Genomic DNA, 24,468 nt, shown 5'->3' with positions numbered 1-24,468 from the left:
CAAGTCAACCTGCTACAAACATGGAGGAGCTCAGGTCCTTATTGTGTACTTGAGGCTATTTTGGGTATATGCCTAGGAGTGGTGTAGCTGAATTTTGAGGAAACCCTATTCCTAGTTGTTTGGGAAACTGCCAAATTGTTTTCAAGAGTAGTTATACATGTTTACATTCCTACCAGCAGTGGAGAAGGGTTCCTCTTTCTCCACAACCTCCAGCATATTGTTCTCACTTGAGTTTTTGATCTTAGCCATTCTGATGGGTGTAAGGTGAAATCTTAGGGTCATTTTGATTTGCATTTCATTATGACTAAGTAAATTGAATATTTCTCTAACTTTTTCTCTGCCATTTGATATTCCTCCATTGAGAATTCTCTATTTAGCTCCGTACTCCATTTCTTAATTGCATTACTTGATTTCTTGTTGTTTAACTTCTTCAGTTCTTTGTGTATACAGGATATTAGTCCTCTGTCAGATATAGGGTTGGTGAACATCTTTTCCCAATCTGTAGGCAGTCGTTTTGTTCTGATGACAGAGTCCTTTGCTTTACAGAAGCTTTTCAGTTTCAGGAGGTCTCATTTATTGATTGCTGTTCTTAAAGTCTGTGCTGTTGGTGTTTAGTTCAGGAAGGTGTCTCCTCTGCCAATGAGTTTAAGGTTCTTCCCCAATTTTTTTTTAAAGTGGTTTAGTGTCTCTGGTTTTATTTTGAGGTCTTTGATCCACTTGGACTTTAGTTTTGTGCAGGGTGGTAAATATGGATCTATTTGAATTTTTTTATATTGTAGACATCCAGTTAGAATAGCACCATTTGTTGAAGGTCCTGTTTTTTTTGTTGTTGTTGTTGTTTTGTTTTGTTTTCCATTGAATGTTTTTGACATCTTTGTCAAATATCAGGTGTCCGTAAGTGTATGGATTTATGTCAGGGTCTTCTATTTGATTGAATTGATCCACCAGTCTGTTTCAATTCCTGTACCACACAGTTTTTAGTATTGTTGCTGTATATTACAGCTTGAGATTAGGGATAGTATTAACCCCTAAAGATCTTTTATTGTAGAGAATTGTTTTAGTAATTTTGGTTTTCTTGTTGTTCCATATGAAGGTGAAAATTTTTCTTTAAAGGCCTGTAAAGAATTGTGTTGGTTATTTGATGGGAACTGCACTGAATCTGTAGATTGCTTTTGGTAAGATGTGCATTTTTACTACATTAATCCTGCCAAGCCCTGAGCATGGGAGAACTTTCCATCTGCTGATATATTCTTCTAATTCTTCCTTCATATACTGAAATTTTTTCATACAAGTCTTTGACTAGCTTTTTAGGTTCACACCAAGGTACTTTTTGTCCTTTGTGGTTATTGTGAACTGTGTTGTTTCCCTAATTTCATTCTCAGCTCTTTTGTCTATTGTATACAGGAGGGGTGCTGATTTTATTTTATTTTTTTTTAGTTAGATTTATAACCTGCCACTTTGCTGAATGTGTTAGTCAGCTGTAGGAGATCTTTACTGGAATTTTTGTGGTTACTCAGGTATTCTATCATATCATCTGCAAATAGTGATAGTTTGACATCTTCCTTTCTAATTTGTATCCCCTTGATCTCCTTCAATTGACATATTGTTCTAGCAAGTACTTCCAGAACAATGTTGAAGAGATATGGAGAGAGTGGGCAGCCTTGCCTTGTCCCTGATTTCAGTGGAAATGATTTAATTTTCTCTCCATTGAGTTTGATATTGGCTATAGGCTTGCTGTATAGTAATTGCCTTTACTGTGTTCAGGTATGTGCCTTGTATCCCTGATCTCTCCAAGACTTTAAACATAAATGGATGCTGGATTTTGTCAAATGGCTTTTCAGCATCTAAGGAGACGGTCATGTGGTTTTTTTCTTCAATTTTTTTTTTCATGTGGTGGATCACATTGATGCATTTCCGTATATTGAACCACCCCTGCATACCTGGGATGAAACCTACTTGGTCATAGTGGATGGTATCTTTGATGTGTTCATGGGTTCGGTTGTTAAGTATTTTGTTGAATACTTTGCATCAATGTTCATGAGGGAGATTGGCCTGAAATTTTCTTTCTTTGTTGGGTCTTTGTGAGGTTTAGGTACCAAGGTGAGTGTGGCTTCATAGAATGAGTTGGAAAGTTTTGCTTCTGTTTCTATTTTGTGGAATAGTTTTAAGAGTACTGGTGTTAGCACTTCTTTGAATGTTTGGGAGAATTCTGCCCTAAAACCATCTGGCCCTGGCCATTTTTTTGCGTGGGCGATTTTGGATGACAGCTTCTATTTCCTTAATATTATATAAATATATATATATATATATATATATATATATATATATTCTTTCTTAGGATGAAAAAAGATATTTCAGGAAGGCAGCCCATAGCTCCTTTTCTGGCATGAACTCAATGGCATACTCTTTGAACACATCCCCCTGCATGATGCAGCTTTGCAAGGCCACAGAGGGAGACAATGCACCAGCCCTGAAAAGACCTGATAGGGTAAGGTCAGATTTAAGGGGAGGAGAAACTCCCTTATCAGTGGACTAGAGGAAGGGCATAAAAGGAGAAGAGTGAGGGAACGTGCGTTGGGGAGAGATGAGGGAATGGACCACAGCTGGTTTACAGATTGAATAAATTGTATTAAATAATAATAATAATAATAATAATAATAATAATAATGTATTTAGTGTGAAAAACATAGTTTTTGTGACGTGATCAGTCACTGATAGAAATGAGGCTGGACATAGAGCTCAACAGTTAATTGCATTTAATGTTGTATAGAGGACTTGTGTTCAGTTCCCAACTTCACACATTGGCAGCTTACTGCTGTCTGTATTACCAATTCCAGGGAGACATATACCCATCAGCATCATTGAGTATCTACACATTTGTGGTGTACATAATGATACTCTGATACACAAATAAATAAAAATGAAACTTTAAGGCATAAAAAAAGAATCTCTTTACATAACTAAATATAAGTATAGACCCCGAACCTCCTTGTCTGAGGCAGTTGCCTAAATACTCAAGGCTAAATCTTTTGGCTTTCATAAAACCTTTTTCTTTTATTCCAACATCTCTTTTCTTTACAAAGGCCAAAATCCTAAATCTTGCTGATTCCCACAGTTGGGACTTTTTGTTTTGTTTTGTTTTGTTTTGATTTGTTTTGTTTTGTTTTTTGGCCTGGCTCACTCAATGGAATTATTTCATTTCACTGCTGAGTTTACAAGTTTTTTTTTTTTTCTAGCTCAGAAATTATACTTTTATTCTTTCTTCTCTTGCAAATTGCTTTCCTCATCAATTGTTGATATATTCAGCATGTTTGAATTATGTTTTTTCTCCATATTCAATAAGAAGCTTTCCAGTTCAATGATTAGTACATTTTTTTTAAAATTATATTATCTGTCAAACTAAGAACCTATACAAAAGATCTAGCTGGATAAGAAGTTTCACTGTAATGCACTAAATGATCTTTGTTCATGACAAAAACTTTTATTGAAAAACCTAACTCGGCTATATTTTAGTAAACATGAATCACCTGTCTTCTCAGACTCTTTTATTTACTTCTTTCAATAATCTTTAATTTTTGTGAATATTTACTTCTCTACAAGAACTTTGGAGGCAAAGAAAAACAAACAAGCTATAAGTTCCACTTCTTGCTAACCTTGTTAAGTCACTTTTGAACTCTCATTATATAAGAACATCACTATTTGCAAGTTTGTTATTATGTAGACTTAAAAGAGCATAATCATCATAGTCATTGTAAAGAAATACTGGTGCTTAACTGAAAGAAGTCGTTAAATGATTTGGTTTAGCCGACATAGGATCATGAAAACAAATTTAAAAAATTGTTGAATTCAAGATGATGGAAAGCTACAAATTCAGGGAATCTATTTTTTAGCAGGTTTTGCTTGCCTGAATATTTATGTTGTATTTATTTAAGTATATTTATTTAAAATGTGTAGGATAGTGGTACAGCACTTGGCTAACATGTGTGAGCATATGCTTCCACTCCTATCATTGTAAAAACATATTTTGCAGTTCAGTTCAGAGAGTTCATATTAAGGATCATATATATTAAAGATTTTAGAGATTCTTAATCTCAACACTTGGAAGGAAGAGGCCGATAGGACCTTGGAAGTTCAAGGTTATCCTGTTTTACAAAGTGAGTTTCATGACATCCAATGTTATATACATCAAAATATATATATGGATATATGAAATATATGATATTAAATATCAATATATATATGTCAATAAAAACAAAGAAGAAAATAATATTTATCTTTTCATTTTTTTTACTTTTAAAAATTTATGTATGTTTTTATAAATTAGTTTATTCACTTTGAATCCCAGCTGTAGGCCCCTCCCTCCCAAAGACTAGGAAACTTCCCTAGTCTTCTCATAGGGGAGGTCCTCTTCCCCTTCCATCTGAACCTAGCCTATCAGGTCTCATCAGGAGTGGCAGCATTGTTTCCCTCTGTGGCCTGGTAAGATCCTCCCTCAGGGGGAGGTGACCAAAGAGCCAATCTCTGAGTTCATGTCAGAGACAGTCCTTGTTTCTATTACTAGGAAACCCACTTGGATACTGACTTGCCATGGGCTATAGCTGTGCACAGGTTCTGGGTGTTCTAGGGTATCTCAATGCATGATCCTTGTTTGGCGTATCAGTCTGAGAAAATACATATCTGGCTAGAATTTTGTTATCTGTTGTTCTCCTCATGAAGCTCCTGTACCCTCTAAGACTTCCTATCTCCCCCTAATTTCAAAAGATTCCATGCACTCTGCCTGGATTTGGACCATGACTCAAAATGGAGAGGAATATAAATCAATCCTACTGAACACAGGGACAGGGCAAGGCTGCCCACTCCCTCCATATCTCTACGAGAGATTACTTGTAGTCAAAGCTAGAGCAATAAGACAACTAAAGGAGATCATTAGGATCCAAATCAGAAAGGGAGAAATCAAAGTATTGCTTTTTGCAGATGATATAACAGTATACATGAGTGACGGCAAATATTTAACTAGAGAGCAACTTCAGCTGATATCACTTTCAGCAATGTGGCTGTATACAAAATTAACTCAAAAAAATCAGTAGCCCTCCCATATAGGAAATTCCAAAGGGCTGAGAAAGAAATTAGGAGGGAAACACCCTTTAAAATAGCCACTAATAACATGAAGTAGCTTGGGTGACCCTAATCAAGCATGTGAAAGACTGGTATTAGAAAAACTTCAAGTCTCTGAAGAAAGAAACTGAGGAAGATATCCGAAGATGGAAAGAATTCCCATGCTCATGGATCCGTAGGATTAAGAAGGGAAAATGGCCATCCTACCAAGAGCAATGTAGAGATTCAATGTAATTCCCATCATGTCTTTGGTCATCAGGGAAATGTTAATCAAATCAGCCCTGAGATTTCACCTAACAACCATCAGAATGGCTAAGATCAAAAATTCAATTGACAACACATGCTGGAGAGGATTGGAGTTAGGGGAAACCTACTCCACTACTAGTGGGAATGCAAACTTTTACAACCACTTTGGAAATTAATCTGGCATGTTTTCAGACAATTAGGAGTATCTTTTCTTCAAGATCCCGATATGACACACATAGAAATATATCCAGAAGATGCTCAAGTATACAAAAAGGACATTTGCCAAACCATGTTTGTAGCACGTTTATTCTTAAGAGCCAGGAAACAACCCTGATGCCCCTCAGTGGAGAAATGGATACAGAAATTGTGGTACATATTCACCATGGAATATTATTCCGCAGTCAAAAACAAGGAATCATGAAATTTGCAGGTAAATGGTGGGAACTGGAAAAGATCATTCTGAGGGAGGCATCCCAGTATCAGATAGAAACATGTGGCGTATACTCACTCATAAGTGGTATTAGACATAAAATATTGGATAAACATACTAAAATCTCTACACCTAAAGAAACTAATCAAGACAGAACACTCTGGCTGAGTTGTTCAATCCACATTCAAAATGTAAAAGAGGATGGACATCAGAAAAGGGAGAAATAAGTGAACAAGTGAGTAACCTCCCACAGAGGGCCTCTGAAGAGCCCTATACTGCAAGGTATCAGAGCAGATGCTGAGATTTAGAGCCAGACTTTTGGCCTAGTGCAGGGAATTTTATGAAAAAAAGGGGGATATAGTAAAACCTGGAGGGGAAAGGAACTTCACAAGGAGAGCTACAGAAGCAAAAACTCTGGGCACTGGGGTCTTTTCTGAGACTGATACTCCAACCAAAGACCATTTATAGAGGTAACCTAGAACCCTGAACAGATGTAGCCCATGGAATGTCAGGGTCCAAGTTGGTTCCATAGTAATGGGGACAAGGACTGTAACTGATTGGCCTGCTCTTTGATCACCTCTCCCTGAGGGGTCTGCAGCCTTGCAAGGCCACAAGGAAGAAGAAGCAGCCACTCCAGATAGGTCCTGATAGACTAGGAATAGAAGGAAGGACAGGAGGAACTCCCCTGTTGGTGGGCTTGGTGGGACATGGGTGGAGATGGGGGAAGGAGAGTGGGATTGGGAGGGGAGGATAGACAGAGCTATAGAAGGGATAAAAGGTGAATAAATTTTAATTGATAAAATGAAAAACACGAATACAATTGTTTACAGACCTTGAAAGAAGAATTGTCAATTTAATATGGAAAACAAAGACACTCAGAATTGCTAAGACAATCCTGTACAGCAACAGATCATCAGAAGATATCTCCATCCCTGAGCTCAAACTGGACTACAGAGAAATAGTTATAAAAACTGCATGGTACTGGCATAGAAACACGATGGTGGATCAATGAATGTGAATAGAAAACCCAGAAATAAACCCATACACCTATGCCTTTTTTCATTTTTGTCAAATAAGCCAAAACCATACAGTGTACAAAAGACAGCATCTTCAACAAATGGTGCAGGTCTTACTGGATTTCTACCTATGAAAAAATGCAAATGCATCAATATTTATCACCCTGCATGAAACTCAAGTCCAAGTGGAACAAAGACCTGAATATTTTTATCTTATAATTAGTAAAAGAATAGTGTTTGCCCAAATTAGTCAAAGTTCTTTTCTAGAAAAATATTTTTCTAATTCATTATCCCCTTCTACATATTGTTTATATATATATATTAGTAAATTAAGGGAATAAAAACTTTACAATCATTTTAATATCATTTCATGTTAGAAAAATAAAAGTTAATGATTATGTTACAAATAAACATTCTAATCTTTTATTGATATAGCACATCTGGATTTCTACTGGAAAAGTGAAAAGAATTGTTTGGATTATTTCACTTGTTTATAACTGGTTCACATTCATATTGCTCTGTTTCTTAAATGGTTTTATCTCTATTGATGGGCAAGGCTGTTGTGAAACATTCTAAAATATCTGTGCAAATACAAATGAAAGGAATTGTAGTCAAAAGATTGGAAGAAAAAGGTTGCAGACTTTTCATCTCTCTTGGAGCTTTAAATCTGCTTATTTCAGAGTATTCTAACTGGAGGTATCAAAGACCATGAGTAACAGTCATCCTCTTCCCTTTGTGGAGAGAATGATCTCCCTCAAGTTTGAAAATCTGGCAAACCACAATTCATGCTGCACCCTGAGGCATATCTTTGAGCATGATGGGCCTGATAGTGATGGAAACATCCCCCAAATCCATTGACTAAAAGTCCATATTGGTTTCCTTAATCTATTTCCACAACAAACGTGATGCCAAGGATGCCCTGGGTCCACTACATGGGATTTTACTAGATGGACATGAACTAAAGTTAGAGATGGTTTACAAAATGGATCCACAGTACTCTCAAACTGACTGTAGCAAGGGAGGCCAAAAACATTATGAGGAAGACAATCATAAATTCCGTCGTCAAGGTGACACAAGCATTTTTGTCCCACCACTGGTATCAAACCATAGATCATAACAGATCTTCTCCAGGCCACTCACAATCCCTGGCTCAGTCTCAATATCGCTTTCAAAGGAGATCATCAACAAACAAATGATCCAAGACCATGTTCTCAGCATCCAGGCAATAGCTGGTATCATGAGACAGGTCTGGTCTAAGTTTCAGGAATCTTCCTGTATCAAGCATGAAGAAATCTAAATCTAAATATTCAGGCAAGAATGCACCCAAGTGCCATTCAGGAGAAGGTAGGAACAGAGAGTTTCAATACTCCTCAGCACATAGCCTGAGTATTTCGAAAGATGAGGGTCAAGAGAAAAACCACTTACTGAGTTGAGAGAGATTTTGAAAAAAACAGTGGAAGTAGGAAAATTGATATATTGTATAGTATTTTATTGTCAACCTTTTTCAAGTTTTAACCTAAATTTACTATTACACTTATTGTGTTATTTGAATATTATGATTACATATAAAGTATTGAAATACTTAATTTTTTTCCTTTGTAAATTTTTGAAATAAAACATAATCATGTTTAGAATATTTATCTATTTATTAAGTTAATAGAGTATTAGCACCAAATCCTCCTATGACAATATGTACTCTGATTTGTTATCTAAAACTTGGTAATTAGACATACTTCTTTATAGTCCTCATCCTTTCAAGTTAAAAGCTATATATTTATTTGGTATGAATGATAACTAAATCCTTCAATTGTATAATGATATTAGAATTGTTTTATAATATTGATTAAGCAGCATTGTAAAATTTAAATATTTTGTGTATGTATCAAGAACATTGGTACAGTAGCTGAGAAATTGTACTTAGTTATTATTGTGGTGTTTACAGTACAGATAAACTGACTAGTTTACAGCTTGAAAAGTCTCTTATGCAATGCATTTGCTTAAACTAGTTCTAGTGTCTATTACTTTCCTTTTTAACTGTATGGTTAGTACTGCAAAATCCCTGGGTCATAAATTATGTTCAATTCCTCACTTTTAAAAAAAGAAAATAGAGTTATTATATAATATATTCTGATCGTAGTTTCTCCTTTTACAACTTCTCTAAGATGTTCCGGACCACTTAAACCCACACACTCATACACTTCCTTTCTGTCTCTCATAAGTAAGCAGTTAACCGTATAAGAAAACAACAACATAAACATAATAAGAAACACGGGAACAGATAAAAACAAAACAATACTAATAGAAACCTCAAAGAAAGACATAAAAGAAACACAGCTATCACAGAAACATTTTTACTTACACAGAAATTCCATAAAAACAGAAAATAATCGGCTATAACATATAAACAATAACATGTAAGGTTAAAATAATTCAAACAAGGCATTATGAGATAATAAACCTCCAAAAATACATTGATCATTTATGTTTGCTATTTACTTCTAGGCATGGGGCCTGCCATTAAGTATTGTTGGTAAAACTAGCTAGACAGCATTGGAGAAAACTCACTTTCCCTTGGAAGGGATTAACAATCAGAGATTGTTTCTGCATTAAGTGTGAGGCTTATGTCCATATCTCCACTTTGCTGTGGAAACCCAACTGCCTCAGACCCATGCACAGTACCTTCCAGTACACTGAACACTAGTCAGTAGAGATGAAGGTTCTCAGTTGCCACCAGCTCAACTTCTCCATGTTCAGTGACATATGTAGGCTTTTTCTTCAGCAATGCAGCTATGCAGCCTTACTATCCATTTCTGGAGAGCAATGGATATTGCCAGAGACAGACTGAGTTACCTGAGTTCTTCTTTGGGACATTTTGGTATGAACTCAATTAGACATAACACATTCCTGGTGCTGAAGGTTTCATTTGGTGGCAAGATATAGCTAGTGGAGATATGTCTCCCCAATTATTTGGTGATTGCATTTTGATTCCTGTCACATATGTATGTATTTTATATAGCTGTTCTACATAAACCCTCAATTCACCCTTGGTTTTAGCTATCTCTTCTCATACTCCCAGCCTTAACCATTCTTTGTTCCATTTTCCATTTAATCCTCCAGGGAGAGTTTCTCTATCTGTCTTTCTATAAATCTGCAATGCATCCAAGCTGATTATGGTGCATAATCTTTCTATATGCTACTGGAATTAGGGCTGAAATATTTTTAAGGAGATTTTTTCTTAATATATGTTCTTAACAGAAATTGCTCTATACTCTTCCCTGTTGTGTCTTGGTGTGGATTAGGTATTGAGGTGTGTCCTTGTAAAAAATAATTACACTTTGTATTTTTTCTTTCTATATTGCAGAATAATTAGAGGTATCAGCAATGATATTTATATGAAAGATTGTAATCGTCTGTGTTAAATCTAATTTTCTCTAACCTTTTTTGTTTGAATGATTTAATTAGTGCCTCTATTTCACTAGTTCTAATATAATTACTTATCCAGTTTTGATTTAAATTTAGTAGGCTGCATATAAGTTTATCTGTTTATTTCAGGTTTTCTATTTTCTTGGAGCACAGACTTTTAAAATATATCCTTACAATTCTCTGGGGTTTTTTTGTTGTTGTTGTTGTTTTTGTTGTTGTGTGTTTTTCCTCCCATGTATAATCTGTAATTCTATTAATTTGGATATCCTCTCTATATGTTAGTGTTAATTTGGCTAAGTATCAATCTTACCTATTTTCTTTACATTGTTTTGTTTCATTCTGTTTTATTGATGTCATAATCAATTTTGATTGTTTCTTGCTTCCTAATCCTTTGTAACTTCGTTTTTCTTTTCATTGTATTGCATTAAAGTATGTCATTAAGCTGCTCATATGTGATCTCTCCAGTTTTTATATGTAAATAGTTGGTGCTTTGCATTTGACTCTAAAACTGACTTCCTGTGTCTTATCTATTTGGGTAAATAGTATTTTCACTTGATTTCAATTTTTTTTTAAATGGTTTTAGTTTTTAATTTCCTTCTTAATTTCTATCTTGAATCAATTTTCTGTCAGTAGTGACTTGCTCACTTTTAACATGTTTTTAAACTACTATTGTTCTTGTTTTCATGTAGTTTTAATCTGTGGTGGTCATGTAGGGTATAGGGTGTGATTTAAATTTTTTCCTTACTGTTGATACTTGCTTTATTTTCAAGACTTTGGTCAATTTTGGAAGAAATTCTATGAGCTATTGAAAAGAAAGTATATTCTGAGTTTGGGTTAAATCTTCTCTAAAAGTCTGCTAAGCTTATATACATGTGAAATCTTTTAGCCACAGCTTTTCTCGGGTTAGTTTTTGTCTAGATCACCTGTAAATTACTGAGAGTGAGGTCCTGAAGCCTCCCACTACCACTGTGTGGAGGTCAATATACTTTTCTATCTGTAATAGTATTTCTTTTATGAAGACAGTTACTTTTGTGCTTGGTATATGAACGCTTAAAACAGCAATAGCTTTTTGGCAAATTTTGTTTTTTCAACTTTGCTGACTATGTAGTGTTCCCTGTCTGTTCTGATTAGTTTTTAGTCTATTTTGTTTTGTTTTTTGTCAGATATTAAAACTGTTACACCTGCTTGGTTTTTGTCTCCATTTGCTTTCAACATGCTTTTTCTTTTTTTTATCCCGAGGTAATGTTTATTTTTTACTTTCAGATCTTGTTCTTGGATATCACAGAATGATGCATCCTGCTTTTTTCTTTGATTCTTTGTTAATTATACTTTATTCACTTTGTATCCCCCTGTGGTTGCCTCTGTCCTCCAGTCCCAATTTCTCCCTTCCTCTCCCCTCTGCACAAATGCCACTCCCCAAGTCCACTGATAGGGGAGGACTTATTTTCCTTCCTTCTTTTCCTCGTCAGTTAGGCCACATGAGGAGTAGCTCCATTGTCTTCTTCTATTGCCTGGTAATGCTGCTTCACCCTTCCGGGGGCCAGGGGTTAATGAAAGAACAGGCCAAACAGTTCATGGAGAATATGTTTCAGGCCCTCTCTTTTCTAGAACCTACATTGAGAAATCAGGCTTTATTTAATGGCTCTGTCTTCATGATTTATCTTATAGCTCCCATTTTTCTTTTCAAATTTCATAATTTTTTTCTTTTCCTTGGCTGCAAATTTCGTGATTTACTGGTTCTTAATTACTGAATAGTATTCCAGTGTGTATATTTTCCACAATTTTTGCATTGATTCCTCAGTTTATGGACATCTGGGTTGTTTCCAGATTCTGACAATTACGAATAAAGATGCTAGGAACGTAGTAGAACAAATGTCCTTGTTGTGTGCTTGAATATATTTTGGATATATGTCAAGGAGTAGAATGGCTGGATCTTGAGGAGGCACTATTCCTAAGTGTCTGAGAAAGATCCAAATTGATTTCTATAGTGCATGTACATTTTTCATTCCCACTAGCAATGAAGGAGGTTTCCCTTTTCTCCACATTAACTCCAGCAGGTTTTGTCACTGGACTTTTTGATCTGAGCCATACTGACAGGTGTAAGATCATCCTGAGTGAGGTATCCCCAAAGCAGAAAGATATACTTGATATATAACTTAGTTATTTGTGGACAATAGACATAAGATATAGGATAAACATACATAATAGGTATATCAAAGGTAGCTAAGCATGAAGGAGGACCCTGAGTTATATGAGCAAGCCTCACTCAGACAGCCAATTTGGAAGAGTGAACAGCCAATTGGGAAGAGCCAACAGGGAAGAGCACAGGAGCCTACAACAGAGAGCCACTGATAGATTCTACCCAGCAGGGTATCAGAGCAGATGCTGAGACTCACAGACATAATTTGGGTAGAGTGGAGGGTACCTTATAAAACAAGGAGGAGATAGAAAGTCCTAGAGGGGACAGGAGCTCCTCAAGGAGAGCAACAGAAACAAAAAAAATCTGTGCAACGGGTCTTTTCTTAGATGAATGTTCCAACCAAGAAATTTGCTTGGAGATAACTTAGAATTCAAGCAGGGATGTAGCCCATGGCATCTTGGGTCACAAAGGAAGAAAATGTAGCTTGTTTTGATGAGACATGATAGGCTAGGATCAGATGGAAATGGAGGAAGACCTCCCCTATCAGTGGACTTAGGGCGGGGCATGGGAGAAGAGGAGGGATGGAGGAAGGCTGGGATTGGGAAGGGATGTGGCAGGGGTATATAGCTGGGATACAAAGGGAGTAAACTGTAATTAATTATAAAGTAATTTTAAAATTAAAATAAACAAAATATATTAAAACAAGTAAATGGAGATTGTAACACTAACATGTTATAAAATTCTAGGATGTATATTGGTATTGCAAATAAGTATTATTTTTTTTCAAGTCATCCTGTTTGAATCAAGACATATGCAACCAGATTAGTAATGTCATAATTAAAATAAAATTTCAACCTTTCCCCACTTCCATTTCCTCCCTCCAACCTTCCCCCTTTCTTCCTGCCTTTATATCTTCTAAAATTCATGACTTTATTAAATTCATATTTATTGTTACATGTACATGTAAAAAGATAAATATAGTCATACAACACACTAAATTTAAGTCCTGTTGCTTTGTGAATATGATTCCAGTAGAGAACACTTGGTATTGGATTACTAACTTGTGGTGTCTTTTGGGGGTAGTAGAATGTCCTCTACCAGCAGTTATTAATTGCCGTTAGTTCTGTGTTTATTGATGAGTCACTCATCCCACATCAACAAGTGTATTAATGTCCTTTTTTGGTTTTGTTCTTTGTTTTGTAAAAGTATTGCTAAAACAAAAAGAGAAAGAAAAAATGAAAAAGTATTGTTATCATAACCACACTTCCAAAATTTCCCATCCTCCATGCACCCTGAAAAGTCCAGGGAGAACTTATCACTTCTATCTAAAATATACATCATATGTTTTAAGCATGCCTGTCACATTTTAGAGTTCTGGTTAAGTATTTACTATATTCATGAAAAATAAAATAAAAAAAAAGAAAAATAAAAACAGGAAACGAAATCTCTAACATAAATCCTGTACTAAGGAGCTGTGATACAGAGCTATTCATTCATTCATTCACTTATTTGCTATTATAAACTGTGTTGTGCTGGGGAATAGAAACTTAACTTGAATTTCATGCTTAGACACACAATAGGCTCTAACATCTGTGCTATGCCATTTCTGCAGCTCCCAAGTAGAATTTTGAAATAGTTAAAAATCTTTTTCACTGTTGCTCTCCTTGTGGAGACCCTGTCCTCTCCAGCTCTTACTACTTCCCAGTTCTTACCTAAAATTCCATTCACTCTGCCCAACAGTTGCCCATCAGGCTCAGCATCTGCTTTGATATTCTGAAGGGCAGAGGCTTTCAGAGGCCCTCTGTGGTAGGTTCCTAGGTTGTTTCCTGTTTTCTTCTTCTTCTGATGTCCATCCTCTTTGCCTTTCCAGATGGGGATTGGACATTTTAGTTAGGGTCCTCTCTCTTGCTTAGTTTCTTTAGATGCACAGGTTTTAGTGGTTTTGTCCTATGTTGTATGTCTATATGAGTGAGTATATACCATGTGTGTCTTTTTGCTTCTGGGACAACTCACTCAGGATGATCCTTTCCAGATCCCACCATTTACCTGCAAATTTCATGATTTCCTTATTTTTCATTGGTGAGTAATATTCCATTGTGTAGATGTACCACAATTTCTGCTTCCATTCTTCAGTTGAGGGGATCTGGGTTGTTTCAAACTTCTGGCTATTACAAATAAAGCTGCTACAAACATAGTTGAGCAAATGTCCTTTTTGTGTACTTGAGCCTCTTTTGGATATATGCCCAGTAGTGGTATGGCTGGATCTTGAGGAAGTGCCATTCCTAGTTGTCTGAGAAAATGCCAGATTGATTTCCAGAGTGGTTGTACAAGTTTACATTCCCACCAGCAGTGCAGAAGGGTTCCCCTTTCTCCACAACCTCTCCAGCATGTGTTGTCACTTGAGTTTTTGATCTTGGCCATTCTCATGGGTGTAAGGTAAAATCTCAGGGTTGCTTTGATTTGCATTTCCCCAATGGCTAGTGAGGTTGAGCATTTCTTTAAGTGCTTCTCTGCCATTCGGTATTCCTCTACAGAGAATTCTCTGTTTAGCTCTGTTCCCCATTTTTTAAGTGGATTACTTGGTGTGTTGCTTTTCAGCTTCTTTAGTTCTTTATATATACTGGATATGAGTCCTCTGTCAGATAAAGGGTTGGTGAAGATTCTTTCCCAATCTGTAGGCGGTCGCTTTGTTTTGATGACGGTGTCCTTTGCTTTACAGAAGCTTTTCAGTTTCATGAGGTCCCATTTATTGATTGTTGCTCTTAGAGCCTGTGCTGTTGGTGTTCTGTTCAGGAAGTTTTCCCCTGTACCAATGAGTTCTAGGGTATTTCCCACTTTTTGTTCAAGCCGATTTAATGTGTCTGGTTTTATGTTGAGGTCTTTGATCCACTTGGACTTCAGTTTTGTGCAGGGTGACAAGTATGGATCTATTTTCATTTTTCTACATGTAGACATCCAGTTAGACCAGCACCATTTGTTGAAGATGCTATCTTTTTTCCATTATATGGTTTGGGCGTCTTTGTCAAAGATCAGGTGTCCATAAGTGTGTGGGTTTATTTCTGGGTCCTCTGTTAGGTTCCATTGATCCAACATTCTGTTTCTATGCCAGTACCATGCAGTTTTTAAAACTGTTGCTCTATAGTACAACTTAAGATCAGGGATGGAAATACCTCCAGAAGATCTTTTATTGTAGAGGATTGTTTTAGCAATTCTGGGTTTCTTGTTATTCCATATGAAGTTGAGAATTTTTCTTTCCAGGTCTGTAAAGAATTGTGTTGGTAATTTGATGGGCATTGCATTGAATCTGTAGATTGCTTTTGATAAGATGGCCATTTTTACTTTGTTAATCTTGCCAAGCCATGAGCATGGGAGATCTTTCCATCTTCTCATATCTTCTTCTAATTCTTTCTTCAGAGATTTGAAATTTTTTTCATACAAGTCTTTGACTTCCTTGGTTAGGGTTACTCCGAGGTACTTTATGTCCTTTGTGGCTATTGTGAAGGGTGTTTTTTCCCTAATTTCTTTCTCAGCCCTTTTGTCTTTTGTATACAGGAGGCCTACTGATTTTTTTGAGTTAATTTTGTATCCGGCCACTTTGCTGAAGGTGTTTATCAGCTGTAGGAGTTGCCTGGTAGAGTTTTTGGGGTCACTCTCATATACTATCATATCATCTGCAAATAGTGATAATTTGACTTCTTCCTTTCCAATTTGTATCCCCTTGATCTCCTTCAAATGTCTTATTACTCTAGCAAGGACTTCCAGCACTATGTTGAAGAGATATGGAGAGAGTAGGCAGCCTTGTCTTGTCCCTGATTTCAGTGGGATTGCTTTAAGTTTCTCTCCACTCAGTTTGATGTTGGCTATAGGCTTGCTGTATATTGCCTTTACTATGTTTAGATATGTGCCTTGTATCCCTGATCTCTTCAGTACTTTGAACATGAATGAATGTTGGATTTTGTCAAATGCTTTTTCAGCATCTAGAGAGATTATAATGTGTTTTTTTTTTTTCTGTCAGTTTGTTATTATGGTGGATCACATTGATGGATTTCCGTATATTGAACCACCCCTGCATACCTGGGATGAAGCCTACTTGGTCATAGTGGATAATATCTTTGATGTGTTATTAGATTCGGTTTGCAAGTATTTTATTAAGTATTTTTGCATCAATGTTCATAAGGGAGATGGGCCGGAAATCTCTTTCTTTGTTGAGTCTTTGTGAGGTTTAGGTACCAAGGTGACTGTAGCTTCATAGAATGAATTTGGTAATATTCCTTCTGTTTCTATTTTGTGGAATAGTTTGAAGACAATTGGTGTTAGCTCTTCTTTGAAGGTCTGGTAGAATTCGGCGCTGAAACCATCTGGTCCTGGGCTTTTTTTGGATGGGAGACTTTTGATGAACGCTTCTATTCCTTTGGGGGATATAGGACTATTTAGTTGATTTACCTGGTCCTGATTCAGATTTGGTAAGTCAAATCGATCAAGAAAATTGTCCATTTCATTTAGATTTTCAAATTTTATGGCATATAGACTTTTGAAGTAAGTCCTAATGATTGTTTGGATTTCCTCAGTGTCTTTAATTATATCCCTCTTTTCATTTCTGATTTTGTTAATTTGGGTGGTGTCTCTCTGCCTTTTAGTTAGCCTGGCTAAGGGTTTGTCGATCTTGTTGATTTTCTCAAAGAACCAGCTCTTGGTTTCATTGATTCTTTGAATTGTTTTATTTGTTTCCAATTGATTGATTTCAGCCCCGAGTTTGATTATTTCCAGCCGTCTACTCCTTCTTGGTGTGTCTGCTTCTTCTTTTTCTAGGGTTTTTAAGTGAGCCATTAGGGTGTTTGAATGAGCTGTCTCGAATTTCTTCTTGAAGGCACTTAGTGCTATGAACTTTCCTCTTATCACTGCTTTCATTGTGTCCCACAAGTTTGGGTATGTTGTGTTTTCATTTTCATTGGTTTCTAGAAAGACTTTAAGTTCTTTCTTTATTTCTTCCCTGACCGAGATGTCATTTAGTAACAAGTTGTTCAGTTTCCACGTGTGTGTAGGCCTTTTGTTATTTCTGTTTTTGTTGAGGTCCAGCTTTATTCCATGGTGATCAGAAAAGATACATGGGATTATTTCAATCTTCTTGTATCTGTTGAGGCTTGCTTTGTGACCCACTATATGGTCTATTTTGGAGAAGGTTCCATGAGGTGCTGAGAAGAATGTATATTCTTTTGTGTTTCTGTGTAGAGTTCTGTAAATGTCTGTTAGTTCCATTTGATTCATGACCTCTGTCAGAGACATTGTTTCTTTGTTTAATTTCTGTTTTGTTGACCTGTCCTTTGTTGAGAGTGGGGTGTTGAAGTCTCCCACTATTAATGTGTGGGGATCTATATGTGCTTTAAATTTTATCAATGTTTCTTTCACAAATGTGGGTGCCCTTGTATTTGGGGCATAGATGTTCAGGATTGTGATGTCTTCCTGGTGGAATTTTCCCTTGATGAGTATGAAGTGTCCTTCCCCATCTCTTTTGATTAATTTTGGTTGAAAGTCTGTTTTATCAGATATTAGAATGGCTACTCCTGCTTGCTTCTTGGGTCTGTTTGCTTGGGAATTCGTCTTCCAACCCTTTACCCTCAGGTAATGTCTATCTTTGTGTCTTAGGTGTGTTTCTTGTATGCAACAGATTGCTGGTTTTGTTTACGTATCCATTCTGTTATTCTGTGTCTTTTTATTGGAGAGTTGAGTCCATTGATGTTGAGAGAGATTAATGACAAGTGGCTGTTAGATCTCTTGATTTTGAAGTTGGCTGAGGTCATACGGTTGTGTGCTTGGTTGCTTTTTGTTTTACTGTAGTGGGGTTATTTATTTCCTGTGTTTTCTTGAATGTAGCTAGCTTTCTTGGGTTGTATTTTCCCTTCCAGTGTCTTCTGTAATGCTGGATTTGTACGTAGGTATTTTTGAAATTTGTTTTTGTCATTGAATATCTTGCTTTCTCCATCTATGAGGACTGAGAGTTTTGCAGGGTATAGTAGCCTGGGCTGAAATCTGTGTTCTCTTAGGGTCTGCATGATATCCGTCCAGGCTCTTCTGGCTTTCATAGTCTCTGTTGAAAAGTCAGGTGTGATTCTAATGGGTTTGCCATTATATGTTACTTGGCATTTTTCCCCTGCAGCTTTTAGTATTTTTTCTTTGTTCTGTATACTTACTGTTTTGATTACTATGTAGCAGGAGGAATTTCTTTTCTGGTCAAATTTGTTGGGTGTTCTGTAGTCCTCATGTATTCTAATTGGCCTCTCCTTTAGCTTGGGGAAATTTTCTTCAATGATTTTGTTGAAAATATTTTCTGGGCCTTGGAGAAGGGAGTCTTCTTTTTCCTCTATACCTATTATTCTTCGGTTTTGTCTTTTCATATTGTCTTGGATTTCTTGGACGGTCTGTGTCAGGATTTTTTCGGATTTAACATTTTCTTTGACAGATACATCGATTTCTTCCATTATATCTTCTACAGCTGAGATTCTTTTTTCCATATGTTGTAGTCTGTTGGTTATGCTTACCTCTATAGTTCCTGTTTTCTTCCCTAGATTCTTCCTTTCCATAATTTCCTCCGCTTTTTTTTTTCTTTAATTTTTCCAATTCTATCTTCAGGTCTTGAGTTGTTTTGTTTACTTCCTTCACCTATCTGATTGTACTTTCCTGTTTTTCTTTTAGTTCCCTCAACTCTGTTTCTTTTTATTTCATTCAGTGCTTTAAGCATTTCCTTTCTAAAGGCCATAAACTGTTTGGCTGCAGCTTCCTCTATTTCTTTACAGTTTATCTTCCTCTATGTGTTTACGAATCTTATTTGTTTCCTCTGTTATCATCTTCATGAGCATACTTGTTAGGTCATCTTCTTGGATTTCAGTTATGCTGGGGTGTCCAGGGCTACTTGCCCCCGGGTAACTGGGTTCTGGAGATGCCATATTGTTCAGTCTTTTGTTGTTTGAGCTTTTACGCTGGCCTCTACCCATTGTGCTATCTTAGGTGTTTGGGGTTATTTTCTGGTGGTTCCTGGGGATCCTGTGGTGGAGAGAATCCCCTTTGCAGAAAGCTGGTTTTTCCTGAAGGGTGTCTTCTCAGCTTTTTGGGTATAGTCCCTGGATGGCTGGTGTTTTTTCAGGAGTTGCTCACCTTAGGGATATAGACCTGAGTGGTAACTGTGGTCTTTGTTAGTCGAGAGGGTTCTCCTCTCACCCAGGGAAGTCCTGAGGGCAGCTGCCCTGTTTCTGGGTTTCTTGTTGTAAATTTAATGATCAGCTGCTGTGACCCAGTTGGACATCAGGCACGCATCAACTGTTTGTGCCTGTGTCTGGAGCAAAGCTGAGTGCTGGCGCCTCGGCCCCACTAGTCTGCTAGACTTTTTCTAGGGAAGGATTGGGTGATTTAGGTCAGTACAGTTTCCTTCCTTCCCTGTGGATTCTCTGGAGACACGGACTCCCATTGTCTTATTTTGCCCTGGTGCACACTGCTCAGGGTCCGCCAGCTGACTGGCCACAGAAACTGCCTGTGCCTGGAACACAGCTGTGTGATGGCAGCTCAGTCTCTGCCAGCTGTCTGGTGCGCAGAAACTGCCTGTGTCTGCTTTTGCGCCTTTGGGAACCTGGGTGCCTCCCTAAGCTGGGTAATTTTCCTGGGACCTTTTCAGGTTCGGGGTGTTGGCTGAGTGCTCTGAGATCAGACCAGCCGTTTCCCTCCCTGTGTGTTTGCACTGGACAGGACAGTGAAACTCATTCGCTGTTGCCCTGGTGCCCACATTTCTATCTCAGGCGGCACGTCAGGTGCGCAGGCAGGCAGGGCTCAGTGCAGGAACCTGGGTCCCCAGTTCTGGCTCCGGGCTGTCTCCTGGGATGCCCGTGGACCCCGAGTCTTTTCTAGGGGATGTCTGGGTGACCTAAGGCCGGTCCCAGTCATTTCCTGTATCCTGGGGTTATCTCTCGAATGCAAATTCCAGTCTCTGATAGTGTGGTGTGCAAGGTTCAGTCTGGGACCATGACCAGAGACACTGGCTTGTGGCTCTGGGCTGGGACTGGGGCTGGCGACCAGCAGCCAAATTGGTGGAACCGGGATGTCTTCCGCGGTTTAGCCGGGTGAGTAAAAAGCTGATTGAATCCCCCACCGTGGGGTATCCTCTCACCTGGGAAACACAATGACTGTGTTTTATGGCTGCGAGTTCTGATTACTGCTCATTGTGCTGATCCTGCTGCTGCTGCTCAGAATGAGAGTCCTCCCGGTGCCGCCATCTTGCCCCTCCTCCCCTATTTTATTTTCTAAAAAAGACAACACAAACAAAGTGAGTGTAGATCTGCTCCACTGCTGTACTGACTTCCTCAAGATGGTAGGCAATAAGACTTGGGTCCCGAGCCAGCTCTGCTCTGTAGTTTTATCTGTCTGTGCTGTGTTTGCTGATTCTGACTCAGATGAGTTGTGCAGTTGTGGAGCAGGCAGAATGGGGCCATATCTCCCCAGCAATACCAGAAGGTATCCTCTCTACAGGATGGTGAGAGTCAGTGCCATTAGCCACAACATCCTGGAAGGTTTCAACAAGATAGTGAAACTGGGCTTTTTGGTTAAGTGCCAGGAGCAGCTTGTATCCAGAAGGTGTTCACAAGACTGTGAGAGTGGGTGCCCAAGTTTGGAGTCTTACCCTCAGTACCAGAATTTTCCATTGAACAGGCAGTGAGAGTGAACAACCAAAGTCAGAACCAAGATCGATTTGTCCTAGGAATGTTTTCACTGAAGTTAGGATTTGCTGGATGGCCTAAGGCTGCATGTTCAGAGCTGCAACCTGATGTTTCCAGGAATGCATCCATAGCAGGTGGCCTTGGGCAGGAGTCTAGAATTTTATTTTATTTTTCCTGGAATGATCCTGGTGGCCGGAATTTGGATCTTTGCATATTCACATGGATTCTTCTTTCACCTGAGAAACAGACTGCAGGAGTTTGGAGCCCACAGTAAGACCAGTACAGACTGGGAGGTCACTCTCCTCCCAGTGCTGAGCTGCTATTTATAGACACTGTGTGGTTGGCCCTTCCATCTTGAGTCTTCCATTTAATTTGTCTTAGGCTTTGTTTTACTTGGGATAATGTTACAATTCCTAAAATCTGTGTGGACACCTTCTGAAGGGACCAATGTAGATTCCAAGATTCCTTTGAGGTTATATTTGCATCAGATCCTGTGTCCACCTAACTTTCAATTTTAATTATATTTTGTTCTCATTTTAATTTTGGTCTGTGGTCATTCATAGCAGTTTGCTAAAACTACTTCCAAATCCACCAGTAAATCTATATCCTTGTGTTGTTTGATATCTCTCTGATTTTTTAAAATGTAAACATTTTTTATTACAACCTTCCTTCAGAGATTTTCTCTTCCTGCTTGATAAATGTTTAGAAAAGTGACTTTTCATTTTCAGATGACTCTAGAGTTCTTATCTATTCATTTCTGTGTGGTATTCTAGTTGGTTGTGCTTGATTATGAATTTGTAGGACTTAGAAAATTTTCTGATATAATTCTGGTGAATGCATTCTCAATGTTTTTAGCTTTAGTTTTCAGCTCAGCTGTTGGATTCTTAGGTTGTCACCTTAGTAATTTATCACCACACCTATTAACACAGACAAACACATAACAATGCTATGTGATACTTGATTCACTTAACTGTGTCTCTTTCTGTTCTTTGGAGCTTTTTAAAGATGTTCTCTCAACCATTTTATGATTAACAAAACACTACCATATTTACATCTCTGGATTGGAGTTTATTCTTATGTTATCTGCACTGAAATAATTCATAGGAGCACCCAGACACAGCTTGTTATCTCTCATCCTATCTTTCAAGTAAAGGCAATGATTTTTGTGAAGTCCAAAATCATGAGGTGATGTTATTGAACTGACCATAAATGCATTTGTAGTAGAAAATGATACATATGCAACCAGCATTAGCAAATCTGTGAAATTTGATGTATATTTATTGTAAGGATAGCCGTTGAAAATGTGTTGAGATGATATTTAGCTATATTCTGATGATACCTTTACATAAAGAGTATTATCTTCAACAATTTCATATATCTAGTAGCAATTCCATTGGTTTTTTTTTATGAGCTATTGGTCATACACCTCTTTTCACAACAAATAGAAGTATAAAACTCTAATCAAATAGAACTTAATTGAAACAAATATCTTCCCCAATAGGGCATACATAGATGCCATGAAATAGTTGTGGGTTACCAGAATTAAGAGTAAGTGTGGTGATGTATTCAACTAGCCTTGAGAGTCCAAAAATTCTGTTAGACATCCTACAACACAAAGGATAGTGTCCCTGAACTGCTGTTAGGCTCCCAAACTGAAGAATATTGATGTTATGAAATTTATCCACAGGACTACAATTTTCTCCAAGTATGAAATGGGGGTGAATATTATCTTAAAAGACTCACTATAATCAGATATTTATTATTGTAGCCTTATGTCTGTCTGTGGAGGGTTTATTTTAACAATTTGTCTCTTTTGATTTTATTACAAGTATATAAGGCTAGGATCAATATACTCATTTGTTTTGAGAGGCAATTTATGTCACTTCTAGAGTCTAGCAACATTAAGAGCATTTAAACTAATTTAAACCTATATACCTTGTTTAATTTTTTTTATGACCTTCAACATTCCTATGACTTAACCTCATGAATTATGAAAACCACAACATTCAATGAACTATCACCACATAGTACTATAGAATCCAAGTGGGTTCCATTGTAATAGGATCAGGGACTCTATCTGACATGAACTGATTGGACTGCTCTTTAATTAACTCCCCATGAGGGATAAGCAGCATTACCAGTCCACAGAAGAAGACAATGCAGCCACTCCTGATGAGACCTAATTGACTAGGATCAGGAGGAAGAAAAAGAAGACCTAGCAATCAGTGGACATGAGGAGAAGCATGCATGCAGTGGGTGAAGGAAGGGAGGGATTGGGGCAGGAGGAGGGAAGGAACCACAGAGAGAATACAAAGTGAATAAAGTGTAATTACTAAAGCATTAAAAAAGAATACTGTAAATCATCATAAAAATGTAATTACCATGAACCTCAATGAATTTATTGACAAGTTTTCTATAGTAGTCTACGATGTTGTATGCTGAGAGAAATATTAAAACATAATATTTTTATTCTCATTTAAATTTCTCTAAATTTATTTAGGATAAGATGAGTCTTTCTCAAGGGAAATGATCTAAACATTTCTTCTCCCTTTGCTTATAATACTAGGCTCTCAGCGACAACCCCTGTTCCCCTTACTAGTGGCTGGCTCTTTGATCATCTCCTTCTGATGGGGGAGCCATGGGAAGAGCCATACCATTCCAGAGGAAAACAGTGCAGCCAGTCCTGATGAGACCTCATAGGCTAGGGTCAGATGGAAGGGAAGGAGGACTGCCCCTATCTTTGGACTGGGGGAAAGGCATAAGAAGAGATCAGGGAGGAATGATAGAATTGGGAGGGTTCTAGAGAGGGGGCTAGAGTTGTGATACAAAATGAATAAAGTAAGAGTATCTTTTCTTCAAGATCCTGGTATAACACACCTAGACATATATCCAGACGATGCTCAAGTATACAAAAAGGACATTTGCCAAACCATGTTTGTAGCTGGTGTATTCCTAACAGCCAGAACCAGGAAACAACCCAGATGCCCCTCAGTAGAGAAATGAATACAGAAATTGTGGTACATATACACCATGGAATATTACTCCGCAGTCAAAAACAAGAAATCATGAAATTTGCAGGTAAATGGTGGGAACTGGAAAAGATCATTCTGAGGGAGGCATCCCAGTATCAGAAAGAAACATGTGGTGTATACTCACTCATAAGTGGTATTAGACATAAAATATTGGATAAACATACTAAAATCTCTACACCTAAAGAAACTAATCAAGACAGAACACTCTGGCTGAGTTGTTCAATCCACATTCAAAATGTAAAAGAGGATGGACATCAGAAAAGGGAGAAATCAGGGAACAGGTGAGTAACCTCCCACAGAGGGCCTCTGAAGAGCCCTACACTGCAGGGTATCAGAGCAGATGCTGAGATTTAGAGCCAGACTTTGG

Source organism: Meriones unguiculatus (assembly GCF_030254825.1).
Source record: "Meriones unguiculatus strain TT.TT164.6M chromosome X unlocalized genomic scaffold, Bangor_MerUng_6.1 ChrX_unordered_Scaffold_31, whole genome shotgun sequence".
In the NCBI taxonomy this organism is placed as follows: domain Eukaryota; kingdom Metazoa; phylum Chordata; class Mammalia; order Rodentia; family Muridae; genus Meriones; species Meriones unguiculatus.
The sequence above is the reverse complement of the archived record's forward strand: the minus strand, read 5'-3'. Positions refer to the sequence as shown.